This window comes from Xyrauchen texanus, unplaced genomic scaffold, assembly GCF_025860055.1.
Source record: "Xyrauchen texanus isolate HMW12.3.18 unplaced genomic scaffold, RBS_HiC_50CHRs HiC_scaffold_191, whole genome shotgun sequence".
NCBI lineage: Eukaryota > Metazoa > Chordata > Actinopteri > Cypriniformes > Catostomidae > Xyrauchen > Xyrauchen texanus.
The window spans coordinates 1,420-20,000 of record NW_026266159.1 but is presented as its reverse complement, the minus strand read 5'-3'; the positions used below and the strand labels follow the sequence as shown (position 1 = coordinate 20,000).

Genomic DNA, 18,581 nt, shown 5'->3' with positions numbered 1-18,581 from the left:
AATGAGATGTGTTTAATGAGTTCTGTATAGAAATATAGTTCTATATTGTTTCTTACATCATTGAAACCTCCATATGAACTCTAATGAGATGTGTTTAATGAGTTCTGTATAGAAATAAAGTTCTATATTGTTTCTTACATCACTGAATCCTCCATATGAACTCTAATGAGGCGTGTTTAATGAGTTCTGTATAGAAATATAATCCTATATTTCTTATTACGTCATTGAATCCTCCATATGAACTCTAATGTGTTCTGTATAGAAATATAGTTCTATATTGTTTCTTACATCATTGAAACCTCCATATGAACTCTAATGAGATGTGTTTAATGAGTTCTGTATAGAAATATAGTTCTATATTGTTTCTCACATCACTGAATCCTCCATATGAACTCTAATGAGATGTGTTTAATGAGTTCTGTATAGAAACAGTTCTATATTGTTTCTCACATCACTGAATCCTCCAAATGAACTCTAATGAGATGTGTTTAATGAGTTCTGTATAGAAACATAGTTCTATATTGTTTCTCACATCACTGAATCCTCCATATGAACTCTAATGAGATGTGTTTAATGAGTTCTGTATAGAAATATAGTTCTATATTGTTTCTTACATCACTGAATCCTCCATTTGAACTCTAATGAGATGTGTTTAATGAGTTCTGTATAGAAATATAGTTCTATATTGTTTCTTACATCACTGAATCCTCCATGTGAACTCTAATGAGATGTGTTTAATGAGTTCTGTATAGAAATATAGTTCTATATTGTTTCTTACATCATTGAAACCTCCATATGAACTCTAATGAGATGTGTTTAATGAGTTCTGTATAGAAATAAAGTTCTATATTGTTTCTTACATCACTGAATCCTCCATATGAACTCTAATGAGGCGTGTTTAATGAGTTCTGTATAGAAATATAGTTCTATATTTCTTATTACGTCACTGAATCCTCCATATGAACTCTAATGTGTTCTGTATAGAAATATAGTTCTATATTGTTTCTTACATCATTGAAACCTCCATATGAACTCTAATGAGATGTGTTTAATGAGTTCTGTATAGAAATATAGTTCTATATTGTTTCTTACATCACTGAATCCTCCATATGAACTCTAATGAGATGTGTCTAATGAGTTCTGTATAGAAATATAGTTCTATATTGTTTCTTACATCACTGAATCCTCCATATGAACTCTAATGAGATGTGTTTAATGAGTTCTGTATACAAATATAGTTCTATATTGTTTCTTACATGACTGAATCCTCCATGTGAACTCTAATGAGATGTGTTTAATGAGTTCTGTATAGAAATATAGTTCTATATTGTTTCTCACATCACTGAATCCTCCATATGAACTCAAATGAGATGTGTTTAATGAGTTCTGTATAGAAATATAGTTCTATATTTCTTATTACGTCATTGAATCCTCCATATGAACTCTAATGTGTTCTGTATAGAAATATAGTTCTATATTGTTTCTCACGTCACTGAATCCTCCATATGAACTCTAATGAGATGTGTTTAATGAGTTCTGTATAGAAATATAGTTCTATATTGTTTCTCACATCACTGAATCCTCCATATGAACTCTAATGAGATGTGTTTAATGAGTTCTGTATAGAAATATAGTTCTATATTGTTTCTTACATCATTGAATCCTCCATATGAACTCTAATGAGATGTGTTTAATGAGTTCTGTATAGAAATATAGTTCTATATTGTTTCTTACATCATTGAAACCTCCATATGAACTCTAATGAGATGTGTTTAATGAGTTCTGTATAGAAATAAAGTTCTATATTGTTTCTTACATCACTGAATCCTCCATATGAACTCTAATGAGGCGTGTTTAATGAGGTTCTGTATAGAAATATAATTCTATATTTCTTATTACGTCATTGAATCCTCCATATGAACTCTAATGTGTTCTGTATAGAAATATAGTTCTATATTGTTTCTTACATCATTGAAACCTCCATATGAACTCTAATGAGATGTGTTTAATGAGTTATGTATAGAAATATAGTTCTTTATTGTTTCTCACATCACTGAATCCTCCATATGAACTCTAATGAGATGTGTTTAATGAGTTCTGTATAGAAACATAGTTCTGTATTGTTTCTCACATCACTGAATCCTCCATATGAACTCTAATGAGATGTGTTTAATGAGTTCTGTATAGAAACATAGTTCTATATTGTTTCTCACATCACTGAATCCTCCATATGAACTCTAATGAGATGTGTTTAATGAGTTCTGTATAGAAATATAGTTCTATATTGTTTCTTACATCACTGAATCCTCCATTTGAACTCTAATGAGATGTGTTTAATGAGTTCTGTATAGAAATATAGTTCTATATTGTTTCTTACATCACTGAATCCTCCATGTGAACTCTAATGAGATGTTTAATGAGTTCTGTATAGAAATATAGTTCTATATTGTTTCTTACATCATTGAAACCTCCATATGAACTCTAATGAGATGTGTTTAATGAGTTCTGTATAGAAATAAAGTTCTATATTGTTTCTTACATCACTGAATCCTCCATATGAACTCTAATGAGACGTGTTTAATGAGTTCTGTATAGAAATATAGTTCTATATTTCTTATTACGTCACTGAATCCTCCATATGAACTCTAATGTGTTCTGTATAGAAATATAGTTCTATATTGTTTCTTACATCATTGAAACCTCCATATGAACTCTAATGAGATGGGTTTAATGAGTTCTGTATAGAAATATAGTTCTATATTGTTTCTCGCATCACTGAATCCTCCATATGAACTCTAATGAGATGTGTTTAATGAGTTCTGTATAGAAATATAGTTCTATATTGTTTCTTACATCACTGAATCCTCCATATGAACTCTAATGAGATGTGTTTAATGAGTTCTGTATAGAAATATAGTTCTATATTGTTTCTTACATCACTGAATCCTCCATATGAACTCTAATGAGACGTGTTTAATGAGTTCTGTATAGAAATATAGTTCTATATTTTTTCTTACATCATTGAATCCTCCATATGAACTCTAATGAGATGTGTTTAATGAGTTCTGTATAGAAATATAGTTCTATATTGTTTCTTACATCATTGAATCCTCCATATGAACTCTAATGAGATGTGTTTAATGAGTTCTGTATAGAAATATAGTTCTATATTGTTTCTCGCATCACTGAATCCTCCATATGAACTCTAATGAGATGTGTTTAATGAGTTCTGTATAGAAATATAGTTCTATATTGTTTCTCACATCACTGAATCCTCCATATGAACTCTAATGAGGCGTGTTTAATGAGTTCTGTATAGAAATATAGTTCTATATTTCTTATTACGTCATTGAATCCTCCATATGAACTCTAATGAGATGTGTTTAATGAGTTCTGTATAGAAATATAGTTCTATATTGTTTCTTACATCACTGAATCCTCCATATGAACTCTAATGAGATGTGTTTAATGAGTTCTGTATAGAAATATAGTTCTATATTGTTTCTTACATCACTGAATCCTCCATATGAACTCTAATGAGGCGTGTTTAATGAGTTCTGTATAGAAATATAGTTCTATATTTCTTATTACGTCATTGAATCCTCCATATGAACTCTAATGTGTTCTGTATAGAAATATAGTTCTATATTGTTTCTTACATCACTGAATCCTCCATATGAACTCTAATGAGATGTGTTTAATGAGTTCTGTATAGAAATATAGTTCTATATTGTTTCTTACATCACTGAATCCTCCATGTGAACTCTAATGAGATGTGTTTAATGAGTTCTGTATACAAATATAGTTCTATATTGTTTCTTACATGACTGAATCCTCCATGTGAACTCTAATGAGATGTGTTTAATGAGTTCTGTATAGAAATATAGTTCTATATTGTTTCTCACATCACTGAATCCTCCATATGAACTCTAATGAGATGTGTTTAATGAGTTCTGTATAGAAATATAGTTCTATATTTCTTATTACGTCATTGAATCCTCCATATGAACTCTAATGTGTTCTGTATAGAAATATAGTTCTATATTGTTTCTCACGTCACTGAATCCTCCATATGAACTCTAATGAGATGTGTTTAATGAGTTCTGTATAGAAATATAGTTCTATATTGTTTCTCACATCACTGAATCCTCCATATGAACTCTAATGAGATGTGTTTAATGAGTTCTGTATACAAATATAGTTCTATATTGTTCTTACATGACTGAATCCTCCATGTGAACTCTAATGAGATGTGTTTAATGAGTTCTGTATATAAATATAGTTCTATATTGTTTCTCACATCACTGAATCCTCCATATGAACTCAAATGAGATGTGTTTAATGAGTTCTGTATAGAAATATAGTTCTATATTTCTTATTACGTCATTGAATCCTCCATTTGAACTCTAATGTGTTCTGTATAGAAATATAGTTCTATATTGTTTCTCACGTCACTGAATCCTCCATATGAACTCTAATGAGATGTGTTTAATGAGTTCTGTATAGAAATATAGTTCTATATTGTTTCTCACATCACTGAATCCTCCATATGAACTCTAATGAGATGTGTTTAATGAGTTCTGTATAGAAATATAGTTCTATATTGTTTCTTACATCATTGAATCCTCCATATGAACTCTAATGAGATGTGTTTAATGAGTTCTGTATAGAAATATAGTTCTATATTGTTTCTTACATCATTGAAACCTCCATATGAACTCTAATGAGATGTGTTTAATGAGTTCTGTATAGAAATAAAGTTCTATATTGTTTCTTACATCACTGAATCCTCCATATGAACTCTAATGAGACGTGTTTAATGAGTTCTGTATAGAAATATAATTCTATATTTCTTATTACGTCATTGAATCCTCCATATGAACTCTAATGTGTTCTGTATAGAAATATAGTTCTATATTGTTTCTTACATCATTGAAACCTCCATATGAACTCTAATGAGATGTGTTTAATGAGTTCTGTATAGAAATACAGTTCTATATAGTTTCTTACATCATTGAATCCTCCATATGAACTCTAATGAGATGTGTTTAATGAGTTCTGTATAGAAATATAGTTCTATATTGTTTCTCGCATCACTGAATCCTCCATATGAACTCTAATGAGACGTGTTTAATGAGTTCTGTATAGAAATATAGTTCTATATTGTTTCTGCATCATTGAATCCTCCATATGAACTCAAATGAGATGTGTTTAATGAGTTCTGTATAGAAATATAGTTCTATATTGTTTCTCGCATCACTGAATCCTCCATATGAACTCTAATGAGATGTGTTTAATGAGTTCTGTATAGAAATATAGTTCTATATTGTTTCTTACATCATTGAAACCTCCATATGAACTCTAATGAGATGTGTTTAATGAGTTCTGTATAGAAATAAAGTTCTATATTGTTTCTTACATCACTGAATCCTCCATATGAACTCTAATGAGACGTGTTTAATGAGTTCTGTATAGAAATATAATTCTATATTTCTTATTACGTCATTGAATCCTCCATATGAACTCTAATGTGTTCTGTATAGAAATATAGTTCTATATTGTTTCTTACATCATTGAAACCTCCATATGAACTCTAATGAGATGTGTTTAATGAGTTCTGTATAGAAATACAGTTCTATATTGTTTCTTACATGACTGAATCCTCCATGTGAACTCTAATGAGATGTGTTTAATGAGTTCTGTATAGAAATATAGTTCTATATTGTTTCTCACATCACTGAATCCTCCATATGATCTCAAATGAGATGTGTTTAATGAGTTCTGTATAGAAATATAGTTCTATATTTCTTATTACGTCATTGAATCCTCCATATGAACTCTAATGTGTTCTGTATAGAAATATAGTTCTATATTGTTTCTCACGTCACTGAATCCTCCATATGAACTCTAATGAGATGTGTTTAATGAGTTCTGTATAGAAATATAGTTCTATATTGTTTCTCACATCACTGAATCCTCCATATGAACTCTAATGAGATGTGTTTAATGAGTTCTGTATAGAAATATAGTTCTATATTGTTTCTTACATCATTGAATCCTCCATATGAACTCTAATGAGATGTGTTTAATGAGTTCTGTATAGAAATATAGTTCTATATTGTTTCTTACATCATTGAAACCTCCATATGAACTCTAATGAGATGTGTTTAATGAGTTCTGTATAGAAATAAAGTTCTATATTGTTTCTTACATCACTGAATCCTCCATATGAACTCTAATGAGACGTGTTTAATGAGTTCTGTATAGAAATATAATCCTATATTTCTTATTACGTCATTGAATCCTCCATATGAACTCTAATGTGTTCTGTATAGAAATATAGTTCTATATTGTTTCTTACATCATTGAAACCTCCATATGAACTCTAATGAGATGTGTTTAATGAGTTCTGTATAGAAATATAGTTCTATATTGTTTCTCACATCACTGAATCCTCCATATGAACTCTAATGAGATGTGTTTAATGAGTTCTGTATAGAAACATAGTTCTATATTGTTTCTCACATCACTGAATCCTCCAAATGAACTCTAATGAGATGTGTTTAATGAGTTCTGTATAGAAACATAGTTCTATATTGTTTCTCACATCACTGAATCCTCCATATGAACTCTAATGAGATGTGTTTAATGAGTTCTGTATAGAAATATAGTTCTATATTGTTTCTTACATCACTGAATCCTCCATTTGAACTCTAATGAGATGTGTTTAATGAGTTCTGTATAGAAATATAGTTCTATATTGTTTCTTACATCACTGAATCCTCCATGTGAACTCTAATGAGATGTGTTTAATGAGTTCTGTATAGAAATATAGTTCTATATTGTTTCTCACATCACTGAATCCTCCATATGAACTCAAATGAGATGTGTTTAATGAGTTCTGTATAGAAATATAGTTCTATATTTCTTATTACGTCATTGAATCCTCCATATGAACTCTAATGTGTTCTGTATAGAAATATAGTTCTATATTGTTTCTCACATCACTGAATCCTCCATATGAACTCTAATGAGATGTGTTTAATGAGTTCTGTATAGAAATATAGTTCTATATTGTTTCTCACATCACTGAATCCTCCATATGAACTCTAATGAGATGTGTTTAATGAGTTCTGTATAGAAATATAGTTCTATATTGTTTCTTACATCATTGAATCCTCCATATGAACTCTAATGAGACGTGTTTAATGAGTTCTGTATAGAAATATAATTCTATATTTCTTATTACGTCATTGAATCCTCCATATGAACTCTAATGTGTTCTGTATAGAAATATAGTTCTATATTGTTTCTTACATCATTGAAACCTCCATATGAACTCTAATGAGATGTGTTTAATGAGTTATGTATAGAAATATAGTTCTTTATTGTTTCTCACATCACTGAATCCTCCATATGAACTCTAATGAGATGTGTTTAATGAGTTCTGTATAGAAACATAGTTCTATATTGTTTCTCACATCACTGAATCCTCCATATGAACTCTAATGAGATGTGTTTAATGAGTTCTGTATAGAAACATAGTTCTATATTGTTTCTCACATCACTGAATCCTCCATATGAACTCTAATGAGATGTGTTTAATGAGTTCTGTATAGAAATATAGTTCTATATTGTTTCTTACATCACTGAATCCTCCATTTGAACTCTAATGAGATGTGTTTAATGAGTTCTGTATAGAAATATAGTTCTATATTGTTTCTTACATCACTGAATCCTCCATGTGAACTCTAATGAGATGTTTAATGAGTTCTGTATAGAAATATAGTTCTATATTGTTTCTTACATCATTGAAACCTCCATATGAACTCTAATGAGATGTGTTTAATGAGTTCTGTATAGAAATAAAGTTCTATATTGTTTCTTACATCACTGAATCCTCCATATGAACTCTAATGAGACGTGTTTAATGAGTTCTGTATAGAAATATAGTTCTATATTTCTTATTACGTCACTGAATCCTCCATATGAACTCTAATGTGTTCTGTATAGAAATATAGTTCTATATTGTTTCTTACATCATTGAAACCTCCATATGAACTCTAATGAGACGTGTTTAATGAGTTCTGTATAGAAATATAATTCTATATTTCTTATTACGTCATTGAATCCTCCATATGAACTCTAATGTGTTCTGTATAGAAATATAGTTCTATATTGTTTCTTACATCATTGAAACCTCCATATGAACTCTAATGAGATGTGTTTAATGAGTTATGTATAGAAATATAGTTCTTTATTGTTTCTGACATCACTGAATCCTCCATATGAACTCTAATGAGATGTGTTTAATGAGTTCTGTATAGAAACATAGTTCTATATTGTTTCTCACATCACTGAATCCTCCATATGAACTCTAATGAGATGTGTTTAATGAGTTCTGTATAGAAACATAGTTCTATATTGTTTCTCACATCACTGAATCCTCCATATGAACTCTAATGAGATGTGTTTAATGAGTTCTGTATAGAAATATAGTTCTATATTGTTTCTTACATCACTGAATCCTCCATTTGAACTCTAATGAGATGTGTTTAATGAGTTCTGTATAGAAATATAGTTCTATATTGTTTCTTACATCACTGAATCCTCCATGTGAACTCTAATGAGATGTTTAATGAGTTCTGTATAGAAATATAGTTCTATATTGTTTCTTACATCATTGAAAACTCCATATGAACTCTAATGAGATGTGTTTAATGAGTTCTGTATAGAAATAAAGTTCTATATTGTTTCTTACATCACTGAATCCTCCATATGAACTCTAATGAGACGTGTTTAATGAGTTCTGTATAGAAATATAGTTCTATATTTCTTATTACGTCACTGAATCCTCCATATGAACTCTAATGTGTTCTGTATAGAAATATAGTTCTATATTGTTTCTTACATCATTGAAACCTCCATATGAACTCTAATGAGATGGGTTTAATGAGTTCTGTATAGAAATATAGTTCTATATTTTTTCTTACATCATTGAATCCTCCATATGAACTCTAATGAGATGTGTTTAATGAGTACTGTATAGAAATATAGTTCTATATTGTTTCTTACATCATTGAATCCTCCATATGAACTCTAATGAGATGTGTTTAATGAGTTCTGTATAGAAATATAGTTCTATATTGTTTCTCGCATCACTGAATCCTCCATATGAACTCTAATGAGATGTGTTTAATGAGTTCTGTATAGAAATATAGTTCTATATTGTTTCTTACATCACTGAATCCTCCATATGAACTCTAATGAGATGTGTTTAATGAGTTCTGTATAGAAATATAGTTCTATATTGTTTCTTACATCACTGAATCCTCCATATGAACTCTAATGAGGCGTGTTTAATGAGTTCTGTATAGAAATATAGTTCTATATTTTTTCTTACATCATTGAATCCTCCATATGAACTCTAATGAGATGTGTTTAATGAGTTCTGTATAGAAATATAGTTCTATATTGTTTCTTACATCATTGAATCCTCCATATGAACTCTAATGAGATGTGTTTAATGAGTTCTGTATAGAAATATAGTTCTATATTGTTTCTGCATCACTGAATCCTCCATATGAACTCTAATGAGATGTGTTTAATGAGTTCTGTATAGAAATATAGTTCTATATTGTTTCTTACATCACTGAATCCTCCATATGAACTCTAATGAGACGTGTTTAATGAGTTCTGTATAGAAATATAGTTCTATATTTCTTATTACGTCATTGAATCCTCCATATGAACTCTAATGAGATGTGTTTAATGAGTTCTGTATAGAAATATAGTTCTATATTGTTTCTTACATCACTGAATCCTCCATATGAACTCTAATGAGATGTGTTTAATGAGTTCTGTATAGAAATATAGTTCTATATTGTTTCTTACATCACTGAATCCTCCATATGAACTCTAATGAGACGTGTTTAATGAGTTCTGTATAGAAATATAGTTCTATATTTCTTATTACGTCATTGAATCCTCCATATGAACTCTAATGTGTTCTGTATAGAAATATAGTTCTATATTGTTTCTTACATCACTGAATCCTCCATATGAACTCTAATGAGATGTGTTTAATGAGTTCTGTATAGAAATATAGTTCTATATTGTTTCTTACATCACTGAATCCTCCATGTGAACTCTAATGAGATGTGTTTAATGAGTTCTGTATACAAATATAGTTCTATATTGTTTCTTACATGACTGAATCCTCCATGTGAACTCTAATGAGATGTGTTTAATGAGTTCTGTATAGAAATATAGTTCTATATTGTTTCTCACATCACTGAATCCTCCATATGAACTCTAATGAGATGTGTTTAATGAGTTCTGTATAGAAATATAGTTCTATATTTCTTATTACGTCATTGAATCCTCCATATGAACTCTAATGAGATGTGTTTAATGAGTTCTGTATAGAAATATAGTTCTATATTGTTTCTTATATCACTGAATCCTCCATATGAACTCTAATGAGACGTGTTTAATGAGTTCTGTATAGAAATATAGTTCTATATTTCTTATTACGTCATTGAATCCTCCATATGAACTCTAATGAGATGTGTTTAATGAGTTCTGTATAGAAATATAGTTCTATATTGTTTCTTACATCACTGAATCCTCCATATGAACTCTAATGAGATGTGTTTAATGAGTTCTGTATAGAAATATAGTTCTATATTGTTTCTTACATCACTGAATCCTCCATATGAACTCTAATGAGACGTGTTTAATGAGTTCTGTATAGAAATATAGTTCTATATTTCTTATTACGTCATTGAATCCTCCATATGAACTCTAATGTGTTCTGTATAGAAATATAGTTCTATATTGTTTCTTACATCACTGAATCCTCCATATGAACTCTAATGAGATGTGTTTAATGAGTTCTGTATAGAAATATAGTTCTATATTGTTTCTTACATCACTGAATCCTCCATGTGAACTCTAATGAGATGTGTTTAATGAGTTCTGTATACAAATATAGTTCTATATTGTTTCTTACATGACTGAATCCTCCATGTGAACTCTAATGAGATGTGTTTAATGAGTTCTGTATAGAAATATAGTTCTATATTGTTTCTCACATCACTGAATCCTCCATATGAACTCTAATGAGATGTGTTTAATGAGTTCTGTATAGAAATATAGTTCTATATTTCTTATTACGTCATTGAATCCTCCATATGAACTCTAATGTGTTCTGTATAGAAATATAGTTCTATATTGTTTCTCACGTCACTGAATCCTCCATATGAACTCTAATGAGATGTGTTTAATGAGTTCTGTATAGAAATATAGTTCTATATTGTTTCTCACATCACTGAATCCTCCATATGAACTCTAATGAGATGTGTTTAATGAGTTCTGTATACAAATATAGTTCTATATTGTTCTTACATGACTGAATCCTCCATGTGAACTCTAATGAGATGTGTTTAATGAGTTCTGTATAGAAATATAGTTCTATATTGTTTCTCACATCACTGAATCCTCCATATGAACTCAAATGAGATGTGTTTAATGAGTTCTGTATAGAAATATAGTTCTATATTTCTTATTACGTCATTGAATCCTCCATTTGAACTCTAATGTGTTCTGTATAGAAATATAGTTCTATATTGTTTCTCACGTCACTGAATCCTCCATATGAACTCTAATGAGATGTGTTTAATGAGTTCTGTATAGAAATATAGTTCTATATTGTTTCTCACATCACTGAATCCTCCATATGAACTCTAATGAGATGTGTTTAATGAGTTCTGTATAGAAATATAGTTCTATATTGTTTCTTACATCATTGAATCCTCCATATGAACTCTAATGAGATGTGTTTAATGAGTTCTGTATAGAAATATAGTTCTATATTGTTTCTTACATCATTGAAACCTCCATATGAACTCTAATGAGATGTGTTTAATGAGTTCTGTATAGAAATAAAGTTCTATATTGTTTCTTACATCACTGAATCCTCCATATGAACTCTAATGAGACGTGTTTAATGAGTTCTGTATAGAAATATAATTCTATATTTCTTATTACGTCATTGAATCCTCCATATGAACTCTAATGTGTTCTGTATAGAAATATAGTTCTATATTGTTTCTTACATCATTGAAACCTCCATATGAACTCTAATGAGATGTGTTTAATGAGTTCTGTATAGAAATACAGTTCTATATAGTTTCTTACATCATTGAATCCTCCATATGAACTCTAATGAGATGTGTTTAATGAGTTCTGTATAGAAATATAGTTCTATATTGTTTCTCGCATCACTGAATCCTCCATATGAACTCTAATGAGACGTGTTTAATGAGTTCTGTATAGAAATATAGTTCTATATTGTTTCTCGCATCATTGAATCCTCCATATGAACTCAAATGAGATGTGTTTAATGAGTTCTGTATAGAAATATAGTTCTATATTGTTTCTCGCATCACTGAATCCTCCATATGAACTCTAATGAGATGTGTTTAATGCGTTCTGTATAGAAATATAGTTCTATATTGTTTCTCGCATCACTGAATCCTCCATATGAACTCTAATGAGATGTGTTTAATGAGTTCTGTATAGAAATATAGTTCTATATTGTTTCTCACATCACTGAATCCTCCATATGAACTCTAATGAGATGTGTTTAATGAGTTCTGTATAGAAACATAGTTCTATATTGTTTCTCACATCACTGAATCCTCCATATGAACTCTAATGAGATGTGTTTAATGAGTTCTGTATAGAAACATAGTTCTATATTGTTTCTCACATCACTGAATCCTCCATATGAACTCTAATGAGATGTGTTTAATGAGTTCTGTATAGAAACATAGTTCTATATTGTTTCTCACATCACTGAATCCTCCATTTGAACTCTAATGAGATGTGTTTAATGAGTTCTGTATAGAAATATAGTTCTATAATGTTTCTTACATCACTGAATCCTCCATGTGAACTCTAATGAGATGTGTTTACTGAGTTCTGTATAGAAATATAGTTCTATATTGTTTCTTACATCACTGAATCCTCCATATGAACTCTAATGAGATGTGTTTAATGAGTTCTGTATAGAAATATAGTTCTATATTGTTTCTTACATCACTGAATCCTCCATATGAACTCTAATGAGATGTGTTTAATGAGTTCTGTATAGAAATATAGTTCTATATTGTTACTTACATCACTGAATCCTCCATATGAACTCTAATGAGACGTGTTTAATGAGTTCTGTATAGAAATATAGTTCTATATTTCTTATTACGTCATTGAATCCTCCATATGAACTCTAATGAGATGTGTTTAATGAGTTCTGTATAGAAATATAGTTCTATATTGTTTCTTACATCACTGAATCCTCCATATGAACTCTAATGAGATGTGTTTAATGAGTTCTGTATAGAAATATAGTTCTATATTTCTTATTACGTCATTGAATCCTCCATATGAACTCTAATGAGATGTGTTTAATGAGTTCTGTATAGAAATATAGTTCTATATTTCTTATTACGTCATTGAATCCTCCATATGAACTCTAATGTGTTCTGTATAGAAATATAGTTCTATATTGTTTCTTACATCATTGAAACCTCCATATGAACTCTAATGAGATGTGTTTAATGAGTTCTGTATAGAAATATAGTTCTATATTGTTTCTTACATCATTGAATCCTCCATATGAACTCTAATGAGATGTGTTTAATGAGTTCTGTATAGAAATATAGTTCTATATTGTTTCTGCATCACTGAATCCTCCATATGAACTCCTAATAAGGCGTGTTTAATGAGTTCTGTATAGAAATATAGTTCTATATTGTTTCTCACATCATTGAATCCTCCATATGAACTCAAATGAGATGTGTTTAATGAGTTCTGTATAGAAATATAGTTCTATATTGTTTCTCGCTTCACTGAATCCTCCATATGAACTCTAATGAGATGTGTTTAATGCGTTCTGTATAGAAATATAGTTCTATATTGTTTCTTGCATCACTGAATCCTCCATATGAACTCTAATGAGATGTGTTTAATGAGTTCTGTATAGAAACATAGTTCTATATTGTTTCTCACATCACTGAATCCTCCATATGAACTCTAATGAGATGTGTTTAATGAGTTCTGTATAGAAACATAGTTCTATATTGTTTCTCACATCACTGAATCCTCCATATGAACTCTAATGAGATGTGTTTAATGAGTTCTGTATAGAAACATAGTTCTATATTGTTTCTCACATCACTGAATCCTCCATATGAACTCTAATGAGATGTGTTTAATGAGTTCTGTATAGAAATATAGTTCTATATTGTTTCTTACATCACTGAATCCTCCATTTGAACTCTAATGAGATGTGTTTAATGAGTTCTGTATAGAAATATAGTTCTATATTGTTTCTTACATCACTGAATCCTCCATGTGAACTCTAATGAGATGTGTTTAATGAGTTCTGTATAGAAATATAGTTCTATATTGTTTCTTACATCACTGAATCCTCCATATGAACTCTAATGAGATGTGTTTAATGAGTTCTGTATAGAAATATAGTTCTATATTGTTTCTTACATCACTGAATCCTCCATTTGAACTCTAATGAGATGTGTTTAATGAGTTCTGTATAGAAATATAGTTCTATATTGTTTCTTACATCACTGAATCCTCCATGTGAACTCTAATGAGATGTTTAATGAGTTCTGTATAGAAATATAATTCTATATTTCTTATTACGTCATTGAATCCTCCATATGAACTCTAATGTGTTCTGTATAGAAATATAGTTCTATATTGTTTCTTACATCATTGAAACCTCCATATGAACTCTAATGAGATGTGTTTAATGAGTTATGTATAGAAATATAGTTCTTTATTGTTTCTCACATCACTGAATCCTCCATATGAACTCTAATGAGATGTGTTTAATGAGTTCTGTATAGAAACATAGTTCTATATTGTTTCTCACATCACTGAATCCTCCATATGAACTCTAATGAGATGTGTTTAATGAGTTCTGTATAGAAACATAGTTCTATATTGTTTCTCACATCACTGAATCCTCCATATGAACTCTAATGAGATGTGTTTAATGAGTTCTGTATAGAAATATAGTTCTATATTGTTTCTTACATCACTGAATCCTCCATTTGAACTCTAATGAGATGTGTTTAATGAGTTCTGTATAGAAATATAGTTCTATATTGTTTCTTACATCACTGAATCCTCCATGTGAACTCTAATGAGATGTTTAATGAGTTCTGTATAGAAATATAGTTCTATATTGTTTCTTACATCATTGAAACCTCCATATGAACTCTAATGAGATGTGTTTAATGAGTTCTGTATAGAAATAAAGTTCTATATTGTTTCTTACATCACTGAATCCTCCATATGAACTCTAATGAGACGTGTTTAATGAGTTCTGTATAGAAATATAGTTCTATATTTCTTATTACGTCACTGAATCCTCCATATGAACTCTAATGTGTTCTGTATAGAAATATAGTTCTATATTGTTTCTTACATCATTGAAACCTCCATATGAACTCTAATGAGACGTGTTTAATGAGTTCTGTATAGAAATATAATTCTATATTTCTTATTACGTCATTGAATCCTCCATATGAACTCTAATGTGTTCTGTATAGAAATATAGTTCTATATTGTTTCTTACATCATTGAAACCTCCATATGAACTCTAATGAGATGTGTTTAATGAGTTATGTATAGAAATATAGTTCTTTATTGTTTCTGACATCACTGAATCCTCCATATGAACTCTAATGAGATGTGTTTAATGAGTTCTGTATAGAAACATAGTTCTATATTGTTTCTCACATCACTGAATCCTCCATATGAACTCTAATGAGATGTGTTTAATGAGTTCTGTATAGAAACATAGTTCTATATTGTTTCTCACATCACTGAATCCTCCATATGAACTCTAATGAGATGTGTTTAATGAGTTCTGTATAGAAATATAGTTCTATATTGTTTCTTACATCACTGAATCCTCCATTTGAACTCTAATGAGATGTGTTTAATGAGTTCTGTATAGAAATATAGTTCTATATTGTTTCTTACATCACTGAATCCTCCATGTGAACTCTAATGAGATGTTTAATGAGTTCTGTATAGAAATATAGTTCTATATTGTTTCTTACATCATTGAAAACTCCATATGAACTCTAATGAGATGTGTTTAATGAGTTCTGTATAGAAATAAAGTTCTATATTGTTTCTTACATCACTGAATCCTCCATATGAACTCTAATGAGACGTGTTTAATGAGTTCTGTATAGAAATATAGTTCTATATTTCTTATTACGTCACTGAATCCTCCATATGAACTCTAATGTGTTCTGTATAGAAATATAGTTCTATATTGTTTCTTACATCATTGAAACCTCCATATGAACTCTAATGAGATGGGTTTAATGAGTTCTGTATAGAAATATAGTTCTATATTTTTTCTTACATCATTGAATCCTCCATATGAACTCTAATGAGATGTGTTTAATGAGTACTGTATAGAAATATAGTTCTATATTGTTTCTTACATCATTGAATCCTCCATATGAACTCTAATGAGATGTGTTTAATGAGTTCTGTATAGAAATATAGTTCTATATTGTTTCTGCATCACTGAATCCTCCATATGAACTCTAATGAGATGTGTTTAATGAGTTCTGTATAGAAATATAGTTCTATATTGTTTCTTACATCACTGAATCCTCCATATGAACTCTAATGAGATGTGTTTAATGAGTTCTGTATAGAAATATAGTTCTATATTGTTTCTTACATCACTGAATCCTCCATATGAACTCTAATGAGACGTGTTTAATGAGTTCTGTATAGAAATATAGTTCTATATTTTTTCTTACATCATTGAATCCTCCATATGAACTCTAATGAGATGTGTTTAATGAGTTCTGTATAGAAATATAGTTCTATATTGTTTCTTACATCATTGAATCCTCCATATGAACTCTAATGAGATGTGTTTAATGAGTTCTGTATAGAAATATAGTTCTATATTGTTTCTCATCACTGAATCCTCCATATGAACTCTAATGAGATGTGTTTAATGAGTTCTGTATAGAAATATAGTTCTATATTGTTTCTTACATCACTGAATCCTCCATATGAACTCTAATGAGACGTGTTTAATGAGTTCTGTATAGAAATATAGTTCTATATTTCTTATTACGTCATTGAATCCTCCATATGAACTCTAATGAGATGTGTTTAATGAGTTCTGTATAGAAATATAGTTCTATATTGTTTCTTACATCACTGAATCCTCCATATGAACTCTAATGAGATGTGTTTAATGAGTTCTGTATAGAAATATAGTTCTATATTGTTTCTTACATCACTGAATCCTCCATATGAACTCTAATGAGACGTGTTTAATGAGTTCTGTATAGAAATATAGTTCTATATTTCTTATTACGTCATTGAATCCTCCATATGAACTCTAATGTGTTCTGTATAGAAATATAGTTCTATATTGTTTCTTACATCACTGAATCCTCCATATGAACTCTAATGAGATGTGTTTAATGAGTTCTGTATAGAAATATAGTTCTATATTGTTTCTTACATCACTGAATCCTCCATGTGAACTCTAATGAGATGTGTTTAATGAGTTCTGTATACAAATATAGTTCTATATTGTTTCTACATGACTGAATCCTCCATGTGAACTCTAATGAGATGTGTTTAATGAGTTCTGTATAGAAATATAGTTCTATATTGTTTCTCACATCACTGAATCCTCCATATGAACTCTAATGAGATGTGTTTAATGAGTTCTGTATAGAAATATAGTTCTATATTGTTTCATTACATCATTGAATCCTCCATATGAACTCTAATGAGATGTGTTTAATGAGTTCTGTATAGAAATATAGTTCTATATTGTTTCTTACATCACTGAATCCTCCATATGAACTCTAATGAGACGTGTTTAATGAGTTCTGTATAGAAATATAGTTCTATATTTCTTATTACGTCATTGAATCCTCCATATGAACTCTAATGAGATGTGTTTAATGAGTTCTGTATAGAAATATAGTTCTATATTGTTTCTTACATCACTGAATCCTCCATATGAACTCTAATGAGATGTGTTTAATGAGTTCTGTATAGAAATATAGTTCTATATTGTTTCTTACATCACTGAATCCTCCATATGAACTCTAATGAGACGTGTTTAATGAGTTCTGTATAGAAATATAGTTCTATATTTTATTACGCCATTGAATCCTCCATATGAACTCTAATGTGTTCTGTATAGAAATATAGTTCTATATTGTTTCTTACATCACTGAATCCTCCATATGAACTCTAATGAGATGTGTTTAATGAGTTCTGTATAGAAATATAGTTCTATATTGTTTCTTACATCACTGAATCCTCCATGTGAACTCTAATGAGATGTGTTTAATGAGTTCTGTATACAAATATAGTTCTATATTGTTTCTTACATGACTGAATCCTCCATGTGAACTCTAATGAGATGTGTTTAATGAGTTCTGTATAGAAATATAGTTCTATATTGCTTCTCACATCACTGAATC

At 29.7% G+C, this 18,581-nt stretch overlaps 1 protein-coding gene across 1 annotated transcript in view; it reads right to left on the bottom strand.

The window, feature by feature from the left end:
• Positions 1-13,692, bottom strand: part of LOC127641845 (histidine-rich glycoprotein-like) — a 15,837-nt gene extending 2,145 nt beyond the window's left edge. The window contains exons 1-2 of the mRNA XM_052124660.1: positions 13,593-13,692; positions 6,373-6,454 (exon numbers count right to left, since the gene is read on the bottom strand). The gene's annotated coding sequence lies outside the window, so the exon portion shown is untranslated. The remainder of the gene's footprint in view (positions 1-6,372; positions 6,455-13,592) is intronic.
• Between the last annotated feature and the right edge of the window lie 4,889 nt (positions 13,693-18,581).